General features: G+C 41.7%; 1 pseudogene across 1 annotated transcript; it reads left to right on the top strand.

Annotated features, from left to right (window-relative positions):
• Window positions 1-236: 236 nt before the first annotated feature.
• LOC308435882 (complement C2-like) lies at window positions 237-5,542 on the top strand (annotated as a pseudogene). The gene is made up of 3 exons: window positions 237-495; window positions 1,202-1,259; window positions 3,928-5,542. The product of its transcript is annotated as a complement C2-like (transcript).
• Window positions 5,543-11,423: the final 5,881 nt, after the last annotated feature.

Genomic DNA, 11,423 nt, shown 5'->3' with positions numbered 1-11,423 from the left:
ACCTTTTCTCTTCTGATTAAAAAAAAAAAAACAAACTTGCTTTTGTTTGTTTGTTTTTGATCTTTTTGTTTGTTTGTTTGTTTCTTAATGGTGGTAAAACCAAGAATCAAGGATGATGTGCATATGTTCATAGAGCACATGCTTGTTGACACTGTGTCCACTGAAGCATGCAGTGCAACTCTAGATCTTTTAATACACACCATCCTTCAGTAACATGTAACTCATAGAAGAGAAACATGACTGCCATTGTCAATTTAGAAAGTAACAGTGGTGGGGCTACACGGTGCTGTGTCCACAGCCAGTACATTGGACTCAGTTCTAGCTCATATGACACATGGTTCACTCTGGTAGTCAATTATCTGAATACTCCCATGCACTCACAGCACAAGCAGACACCACCAAGCACCCAGTACACACCAATACCATGGGACGAGGCTTCAGTACAGGTATGGCCACTGCAGCGAATTTCTTATAATGTTATAATGAGAAAAAGTGGTAAAGACATACTCATAAGAAGGGTCTGTGGCCTAAACAATGCCATTGTCAAGTCACAGGCCATGCCTTGTTCATGCAAATGCCACAGGGAATTAGTTTGGGACAGGGGACTGGTGACTTGCCAAGCAATCCAGCCATAAATGACAAGGACGTTTACTAGCTCCCAGGCAAGTTTTAAAGATCATACTAGAGATTAGTTTCCTAAAGCCCACAGTAGAAAAACTCTCAAGGAGTGTCATTTGACTCCAAACCAAAGCCAGTTTTCAGAGCACTCCAACTAAGGCCACTCATGTTCTGACCTCTGCCCCACCCCCTTTCTCCAAACTTGTTTTATACCTGCAAACAGGGTGCAACCTAGTTGCACCAGGCCACTCATTGTTCCCTGTGCAGGACATCAGTCATCCCCCATTTCTCCCCCTGCTGCTTTCAGACTGTATATATAGCACCTCCTGTCAAAATCTTACCTACTCTTCTATTCGAGTAATAGTCTAGAGGTAAAGATTCTGGGATCTTTCTGAAGACACGCTACTTCCTGCCTCCCTTGGTCTTTTTGTTACCCTATACATCTCTCTTTTATCAGAAGCTGCTTATGTGTATAGATCACATACTTGCATAGTCATCGTTAATGAACTGGCCATTTCCTTAGGTCTTTGACCAGGGCATTTATCACTACATGAATTCAATAATTTGATATTATTCATTGAAGTGCTAAAAGAATTAGCTCTTACTGTCTGTGAATGTGAACTAGGACCCAGAATTGGCAGGTAAGAAGATCCAGTTCCTAGGGAAGAGACCAGAAACCCAGACAAGGCAGAGTGGTAAAAGACCATCCTTAGTCCTACATAAAAAGAGAATTTTCTGTTAAAACATTGCTGCTACTTCTCATGGGTCTCCATGAATGTCATATAAAACACATAGGAAATATCCCATTCCCCAAGCTACAATTCAGGGGCAACTGCTTTCATGCTCTGGTTATTAGGAGTCTAGAGCTTCTTGCTCAGAGGCAAATAGAACTTTAATTAGAACTTTAAGGGGAAAGAACAGTGAGCACCATTCTCAGGGATTTCTGAGGAAAGGAAGGATGGTATATGTGGAATCATCACTTGGAGATAGAAAAGCAGATATTTATGCATATCTGCGTGCTTCTCAAGCCATTTCTGTAGCACCTAAAACTTAGGCTAGAATTGGTCATTAAGCTAGTCTGTTACTAGGGAAATATTAGAATCGTCTACTTGTATTATTAATGCCTTGAATACAAAGTTAGGCTTTTAAGTTCCTGAGCTAAGGGATGACTTATAGAGTCATCTTTACTCCCTAAAGAGGCGGACATCTGCATTTGACATGATAGCTTACAGAAAGATAAAGATGTTAGAAAGAAAACAATAAGGCCAATGATTTGGGAACATTTCCATGAACTTGACACTTTAGCGAGGGAACGCTGATGGAAGAGTGACCCTTAGCCAAGAGGCCCTGTTCTAAAGATGAGCCCCACACTTCTTGTGACCACTAACCCCTGGTTCTCTGGCTTGTTACAACTCCTATAAAGCTAGCTCTGTGTTTCCATCTTAACGTCTCCTTCAGCCCTGGAGATATCAAGGCAGAAGCACAGATGTAATATTTGACCCATGAAAGAGAGAATCACTAGGACATGGAATTCAAGACTGAAAGATTTGAAATGGAGAAAGACTTAAAGAGACATGAGGCAGGGTCAGCGATAAACCAGAGGATTTTGCATGGAATTCAAAGGACAGACTCTGTGATAGGAGCAAAGTCAAGCGGGGTTTTAAGAATAAAGGTGCTCTCTCTGGTGTCAAAACAGTGGAGCCCATTAAGAATATAGAAACAAGTAGGTATTATCATTTATGAATATCATTTATTTTTACTTACCTTATACAGCTTCCATTTTGGAAGTATTAAATGTGTACATGATAACTTTTTTAAATATATATTTCCTATTAAATCATAGTAAGTTATGAAATAAATATTGTCATTTATTTATACATTGACTTTATTTGACAAGGTGTGGGACCTCAGCCAAGGTCACATAGCTGATGAAGCTGGTATTAAAATTGGGTGTATATTTGAAAAATCTGAATTTTAGTATGAACATCAGTATATTTAGCACACCTAACTTTTGTATATCTCCAGCATACCTTTGTGAAAGTTTAATTCCTTTTCACACTGTTTCCTTTATTTTTACCCTCTGGTGCACATAGTAGGTGTGTAATGGTGGTGAGTTGGAAGGCAGAAAGTTAAATAAAAAGAGCAAGCTATCACATGGACGACAGAGTGATTCCCATCCTGATTGCAGAGCAACTACCTGTGATCTGAGATTGTTCCCTCTCCCAGGTGGTTAAGGGCATCCCACGATGCTCCTTTGCCTATTCCAAAAATTAGAATGTGGCCAACACAAGCCCACAACTGTCTAGTAGGACTTTCTACATCTGTAGTAGTTTTTTACTATCTGGCTCTCATTTCCTAAATCTCTTAAACCAAGGTTTATTCGCACTGTTTTCTCAATGTGCTATGAGCTCCATTTGGCAAGAGGGGAGTGCTGAGCATGAGAAGTTTGCTTACTCTGAATATATTTGTTTTCCACTCCCGGCCCTCTGCAGAGGAGATTGCCTGAAGACTAAAGATAAATACAGTGGAGAAGAACTGCAGATCCTTGGATAAATATAATATTCGAAGGCCTGAACAGTCAACTCAGTGATCAGATGCCCTTCCACCAATTGGATGGAGTCTCTCAGTGAGTGAATGTTTGAGGTGTATTTACAATAAAGATGTGGATAAGAAAGAACAGGTACATTTCAATGTTTGAATGTGCCTTAGGAATTGCTGGATTCACACTGGCCCTCTCAGATGAGAAGACTGAGGTTTGCTGACTGACATTAGCCACACATGTAAGAAGGTTTGAGATCAGTTTAGATTTTTTTCCCATCTGTCTGCAGTGAGTGCAGCAACAGCCATCTAAGGTGTCCACTGTTTCTGCCCATGCGTTCGCTGGAAGCAAAGTATTAAACTTGGCAAGTGTTTCTAATCTTGGCATGTGATGTTCATATTGAGGTATATACTTCTTGATGCATATGTAATAGACTAATCAGAACAGTAATAAAAGGAATTCAGAGCAAGCTTGTTTTGATGACTTGACAAATGACCTGAGCTCCTTCTATGTGCTAGACCTGGGGACTGTGCTCATGAGCAGAACACAGGCTTGCCTTCCAATGCTTCACCCACTTGCTACGCTCTTGTTCTGCAATGTAGACCTTTAACTTGGCTTTGTTGCTTACAATCTTGAAGTACCAATTTACTCAACTATAAATTGAGCTAATAATAGCTAACAAACTTGTAAAAAGATGTTCCAAAGAGTCCTAGAGCACATTGGTGAGCACCTACAGAATTCCTCCTACAAGTTTCTTTTTTTTTTTTAAGGAAAAAAAATGGTCAGAGCAACAAAGTGTGGAGTGGGTTAAAACCCATCTGCTGACAGTTATACTCTTATGACTTCCCTGAGGATGTAGCATCTGCCCTAGATACCTCCTTCACCAACCTGCTTGGAGCCACCAATCCCATCCAGAAGAGGACAGAAAATATGGGCTGCGGAATCCAAATTCAGTGCTTGGGTCACCTGAACCTCCATGTGCTGCTTGTTGCTTCTCAGAGTGTGTTGAAAAAAGACTTTGACATCTTAAGGAGAGTGCTTTCCTCGTGGTGGACAAGACTTTCACCTTTGAGATTGAGGTCAGTGTGGCTTTCATCACCTCTGCCTCACAGGCCAAACCATCCTGTTGGTCCTGAGTGAGAGATCCCGGAATGTGATGGAGGTGCGCAAAGATCAGGAAAATGCCATTGGCACTAATACTTCCAAGGTTCTCAGCAGCGTCTATCTCATGATGAATAACCAGACGTGTCGCCTTGGCACGGAGACCTCTGCTTGACAGGAAATCCTTCACGCCATCATCCTTCTGACTGATGGAGCATCCAACATGGGTGGCTCTCCCAAGCCAGCAGTTGACATCAGAGAGATCCTGAGTATCAGTCAGGACACAAGCCTTGACATCTATGCTAGTGGGGTGGGCAAGCTGGATGTGGACTGGAAAGAAGTGAATGAACTGGGGTCCAAGAAGGATGGTGAGAGCCATGCCTTCATTTGCAGGACACAAAGGCTGTTCATTAGGTCTCTGAGCATGTGCTGGATGTCTCTAAGCTTGCAGGTCCATCAATGCCTCTGACCAGGAGAGGACGCCTTAGCAAGTCACTTTTAAGCTGAAGAACAAGGAAACTTACCAAGGATCGCTCATCTCTGACCAATGGGTGCTGACAGCAGTTCACTGCTTCCATGACACTCAGATAGAGGACTGTCACCTGTCAGCCTGGGGAAGCCCATCTCTCGGCACAGCAAAGAATTCCTTGTGGAGAAGGTGTTAGTTGTCCCAGGGTTTAATGCTCATGCAAAGCAGAACCAGCACATCTCAGAGTTCTACGCTGATAACATTGTCCTGCTGAAGCTGTCTCAGAAAGTGAAAATGTCCACCCATGTCAGGCCCATCTGCCTTACTTACACTGTGGGGGCCAACATGCCTCTGTGGAGATCCCAGGTGGTACCTGTAAAGACCGTGAGACAGAACTCTGTCACAGCACATTTTGAAGCTTTGAATGGGAACAGACTGAACATAAACCCCAGGACAGGACCCGAGCGGACAAGCTGTAGTAAGACTGTCTCCCAAAACAAAAACATCTTCCCCAGCTTGATACACATTAGTGAGGTGATGACAGACCAGTTCCTGTGTGGCAGAATGGAGGACAATGACAATCCTTGAAAGGAGAGTCTGAGGAGCAGTTTTCATCAAGTGGAGATACAGGAGTTTTCCAGGTGGACCTGGTGAGTTGGGGTCTTTTGGACCATTGTCATGGTTCCCCCAACAAAAACTCCCATAGGAAGCCTCCCCACGGTATTCTGCCGAAGGACTTCCACATCAGTCTCTTCCGGCTGTAGCCCTGGCTGAGGCAACATCTGGATGGTGTCCTGAACTTTTTGCCCCTTTAACATGTCACTGACTCCTTTACTGGTCTGTCCCTCCTGTCTACTACCTCTGAGTGTTCTCACTCCTGGATACATAAATCCTGGGCTCCAGGAACCCAGAGACAGTGGGAAAAGCAAGGGAATGCCCAGGGCAGTGCTGGGACCCCTGTGCCACCCGTGGAGCAAGTCTCTCTCTCGCACGGATGACCCAGTTTCGCTTTCATACGGAATTTCCCAGTTATGAAATTAATAAAAATCAATGATGTAAAAAAAGTAAAAGAGAAGACATGATGGCCAGGTAGGCTGTGTGACACGCAGATGTCCACACAGGTGTGGCCAGAAGCCTTCCCCATCTCTCCTTGCTGATGCTCAAAGTTACACTTAGTTTTGTTGCATAAGATCTTGGGCACTAGCTGCCTTCTGTAGTGTTTTTTGTCTTTACATTGAAATCCTTTGGAATGTAAAAGCAGATGAGTGAGCAGGTGCTGAGGGAAGAGAGAAGTGAAAGTCAGACACTGAAGTTTTCATTTCTTTTCATGAAAAGAACTTCAGTGGCCATGTCCTGCATCTGTCCCCATCGGTCATTCAAATAAAATCATTGTGCTGACTTTTTCTTATTTTAGAAGACACTTATAATGTATTGCATAATTGTCCCCTCGAAGCACACATGTGACTTCAAAATCAATTTGTTATAGAACAAGTCCTATAGCATACCCTCTTCAGGATGTGGTAGGTTTTCTACTGTACAAAGAAAGGTAAAGAACTCATTGGGATCCATTTAGTGTTTAAAGGTCAAATTAAGTCTTAGTCGATATTCATGGTTTTTCCTACTCTAGTAAAATATCATTTGGGGAAAAAAAAAGGAAATGAAATAGTTGTACTCCTTAAAGGACTAGATTTTAGTGTGTTCCTGCCTGGACTGGGGTAAGCAGCTAAGCAGCAATATCTTCTCTGTGTGTGTCTCTCTGTCTCTGTCTCTCTGAGTCTCTGTCTCTGTCTGTCTGTATCTCTCTCTCTTCATCTGTGTTTACCATTTTTCCTATGGGATCCGTGAGGAGACTGTGGAGAAACTTAGCATACCAGGGCTCCAACAGACTAAGTGAACTTACTCTTCTGGGGTTAGTATGGACTGGGTTTGAAAAAGCACACAACATAAAAAGTTCTTAAGGTAACTTTTCCTCATAATAAAGTTAGAGAAAAAACTTCAGGCCTGTCTGTCTCAATCCTGATCTTTGTTTTAAATCTATAGTTCCTTTGCTTAGTTGTAAGATTCCCACCTGCTTCCATCTTAAAATAATGGGCTTGGGGTGGAGCCCCATCAACAATATTTTCTCCAAGTGATCTTCCTCAAAAGCCTCGTTTTGAGACTTTCTCAACCCTTTCTAACTTCACTGCCCGATTCCCTCAGCAATCCTCCCTCTGTCCCTTGATTGATCCTGTCCTCTTTTTACAATGTCTAACTTACCCCTTCACGTACATTATAAATCTCTAATTCCTGACAGATGGGAGTCCTGGGCTGCCTGGCATATGAAAAACCTACTGCAAGGCACCAGGACAGGAAACAACACGCATCTAACATCTGGATTGCTTACCTGTGTTCTAGTCATCGGCTTATAATTCAAACGATGCCCTTTGGACCTGGCTCTGTGATTCTACTTACAGAGAGGAGAGGACACACCTTTACAGGTAAAACAACTGACAGGCGGCACGGCTGCCTCGGTTCCCTCCAGAGACACCAAGAAGAGATGGGACACAGGACTCAGTGCCATTCTCTTCAGCTCTGGTAGCTTGTGGGGACTCAGACTGACTATGAGTTTGTTCTTTATCTTCATTCCGTGATATAGGGATATTTTTATTTCTTGCCTTTTCTCTCCCCTCTTCTCACTTATCCCCATCACTTCCCTCATCTTCCTTCTCCTTTTCTCTCCCTTTCTTTCCTTGTCTCTCCATTTCTCCCATTTCCTCCCTTCATGTCATCATTCTTGTTTTTATTTTATTTTTTATTTTTAAAAACAGAGTTTAAAGAACCCAGGCACAATAGCAAGTACACTGTGTGGTTTAAGAAAAGCAAAAGGATTATTTTAGTGTGTAACAATTTACCAGTTGGGTACCCATCATAGTGAATGAGCTAGAAGGGGCAATATAAGCGCCTTCTAGTATACAAAGTTCTGTTTAATTTGAACTTTTTTTTTGTTGTACTGAGTGTTGAACCGAGGACCTCATGCATAATACACATCCTCTGCCAAATATCTTATTCTTAGTCTAGACTTTAAACATTAAAAAATATTCAGTTTTTGATGTTCTCTGATAATATTGCTTTATTTTATAACTTTGAAAAGATTTGATGTGCATGAATATATTTCTGCATGCACACATGTATGTATGTATATACATACATCATGAGCGTGGAGTGCCGGGGGCCCTAAAGAGGGTGCTGCATTTCCTGGAAGAGGACTTACAGAGGTTGTGACTTGCCATGTGGGGGCTGGAAATCAAACAGCAAGTATTTTTAACTACTGATCTATCTTTTCATCCAATGTAGTCCTTCCATAATCAAATAAAAATTTAAAATTACCTTTAAAAGTATTGGTCCTCAAAAGGCTGTAGGGTAGTAGCAACACATTTCCTGCTTTATAATATATTAGTCAAGTAGGTGTTGATGAGTTGAGTAAATATTATGCTCTAAGACTTCTGGAACAGAGGACACTTGGTGTGCTTTGAAATGCAGATCCTAGTTGAACTGCATGGAGGATGGAGAAGGGAAAGTGTTTTCTGAGTGAGAACAGTGTACCCTGGGCACGGGAGAGTGCAAAGGACAGTGAAGTATAGGAAACAAGATGACATTGATTGAAGTGAGTGAGGGTACACAGGACAGTGGACAAGCACAGAAGGCCAGCTGGGCTCCAGATGCTGAGCATGAGGTGAGCTGTCCGGAATACTAGTCACTGGAGGGGAGAGATACTGTGGAAGGCAGGGTTCAAATCTAGTTTTCCTGTGATTCACATGAGGGCTCCTGAGTGTGCAGCCATGATGCTGGTGAGCCCAGGGTTTGGGGGTGAAAGCCTGAACTCTGCCAGTATCAACATGCTAGGCTTTGTCATCCATTCCTAATATACTGGTTAAAAATACAAGGAACAGTAAAAAGTAGATAAAAGAATTGTATTTAATCTCCCCAGTGGAGAAAGGGAACAGATAAAGGAGAAGAGTAATATTAAGTCCTTCTTTGGAAAATGGACATGAGCTTTGGGCTAAGTAGAGAAACATTAGAGGCAAGAGGCTTTAAGTTAAAAGAAGGACTGGGGCTAGAATAAGAGGGACACATAACTGAGCAACCCCTGTCATAGTACAGTCTTTCCTGTCATCAAAGTTCTATTCTGCAATATGTTCAAAAATCCTTCTACTGAGGTTCTTGGGGTAGAAGTGCTCTGATGTTAGTGAGGACCTGGCCTTCAGGATCATTGTCTTCATCACTGGGGTGGTCTGACCTGCAAGGTTCTGTTGGTCCTTACATCCAAGGCTCCTGCAGGTTTCAGACTAAAACTCTAGGCCCCTAGCCAAAGTCAAGAGCACAGAGGCAGACACAGGAGCCAGGCTTTGATGCCACCCTTACTATCTGTGAACTGGGGTGAAGAAATAATGCTTTGTAGGAAAGGCAGCATTTCACTGACCATTCTATCAGTGTTGGCGTGACAATTTGATTAGAAGGTAGAACTTCCTGAATGTGACGTGCATAGAATCTGGAAGTGAGTGCATAGTCAAGGTGGAACAGCTGGGGCAGATGTGGAATGCTGGTGGGATGATGGTGAATTTGATTTTGCACACAAAGAGAATGACCTCTTTCCAAAGGCAGCTTTCCAAATGTCCATGCTCCCTGAAAACAAGAAAAATCTCAAAACAACTAAAAAGAAGAACTTGAATGCCCACTCACTGGGTACTGAGAGGCAAGTGAGGGGCACCAAACTCAGCTTCTTTACCTGTGAAATGGCGCTGATTAGCAGGTACCTCCAACTTCTCATTTCTAACATCCAGTAGGAAAAGAATGGGAGTTGGGCTCTCACTCCTCTTTACAATGAGATGGAGTCTCCACACCTTCCTTTTTATTATTTTTACCTTGAGATGACACTTCCACACCATCATCTTCATTGTGTTTTAATTCTAGCTCATTCTGCATTCCCAGCAGGCTACCCCTGAGCACTCTGCTCTTTCTGTTCTACCGCAGTGGGATTCAGCTATATAATGGGTCCCACAGTCCAAGAATTATACATGTAACTCTGACCATCCACCACGGAATTACTGGGAACCAGAACTTCTCATATCTCAAGACCAGATAGCTCCAACAACCTGTCTCTCTTCTGTCTAATGAAGAACATCGTGGGTACCGTTTCATGATGAGGCCAAAATTTTATTAGTTCCATATTATTTTGCCAGCTTTGTATTTGAAATATCTGAAACAGATTTATGAAGAGAAAGGTTTGTTTTGGCTCCCGATTCTACAGATTTCAGTCTAAGATTAGGAAACCATATTGCTTCAGACATTTGATAAAAGTCATACATCAGAAGAGAACCCAGGGCTAAGAGAAGACTGGCTGGGAAACGAATATAACTTTTGGAGCCATATTTCCAATGACAGTAACCTCTCACTGTGACTCACCTCTCCAATGTTCTTCCTCTCTGTCTTCCCAGCTGCTAACACACAGGACTTTCAGGTGAACATTGAATACTCAGACCATAGTATGTTTGTAAGGAGATGAATAAAGGGAATCAAGATTTTTCTTTTATCACATTTAGAAAGTTACTCAGCACGAGAGTAAGGTTAATGTTTCTTCATGATTTTATCCATAATTTAATCTGTAATCACATTAGAGATTATGGCTCTGGTTATCTAAACATTTTAAGCGATACTTTGTCTGTAATGTTTTTCTCCTTTGAGAAAATGACTCAACTGTGTATTCTGTCTACATTTTAAAGTACTTTGTAATCACAAAAAGTGTTACTTTGTCACACCATCCTAAAGGTATGCCAAGGTTAATGCCAGGCAAAAGAAAGAGAACTAGTTCCTAAAAATATTAGTCACTGGAAACAATTTATATAGTATGTCCAAGATATAAAAATAAAGTAACAGTAATTAAATATACCTGGCTGAATGATATTAGAATAAATTTGACTGAAGAATGTATTACGTAGTTAATTTGCTTTTTATCATCACTGTATAGAAAATGCCTTTTAATTACTGAGAGATATTTAGTCCAAAAATCTTGTTCCACATAATATAAAAGCTATTTTTGTACACATATCATACAGTTTGAAAGCATTTACTGAGTCTACTATTTCAAAACAATAATAAAGGAACATTAATTATGTCTACTGGATTGGTGAGTTTCTTACTGCCATACACATTAATTAAACACGTATTCATGACTACACTCTAAATATTGGGGTGCAACAAAGCTCATCTCACTGAGGAAAACACAAATGCTCAAAATCTGACAGGCACCATTGTAGAAGACGGCGATGAGTTCTAGGAGAACAGGTGATAATAATTATTGCAGAGGTTTATAGATATTTACTTCGTATCAGGCACTGTGCTAAAGATTTAATTTTAGTAATAATCCAGAAACACAGCCAATACTGCGAGACACATGGCAGTGTTCTCAGCTCATAAATGAGGAACGAGGGTCCATCTGTCAAACAGGAGCTGTGCCCCGGTAAGTGATGGAACTGGATTTTCCATGCATGTATTTCTTGCTCTACACCATTTGTTTAAAGGAGATAGGGAGTTGAAGGAGGAGGTGCTCGGGTCTTGGATAAGTATCCATCAGCCCAAAGGATGCTCAAGGAAGAAGGCATACACATACACAGGAGACCTCAAGATGGGGAATGACTCCCTAGGATTGAGAAACAGGGA

Source organism: Micromys minutus (genome assembly GCF_963924665.1).
Source record: "Micromys minutus genome assembly, chromosome: 24".
Lineage (NCBI taxonomy): Eukaryota > Metazoa > Chordata > Mammalia > Rodentia > Muridae > Micromys > Micromys minutus.
This window is presented reverse-complemented; position numbering and strand designations above follow the sequence as displayed.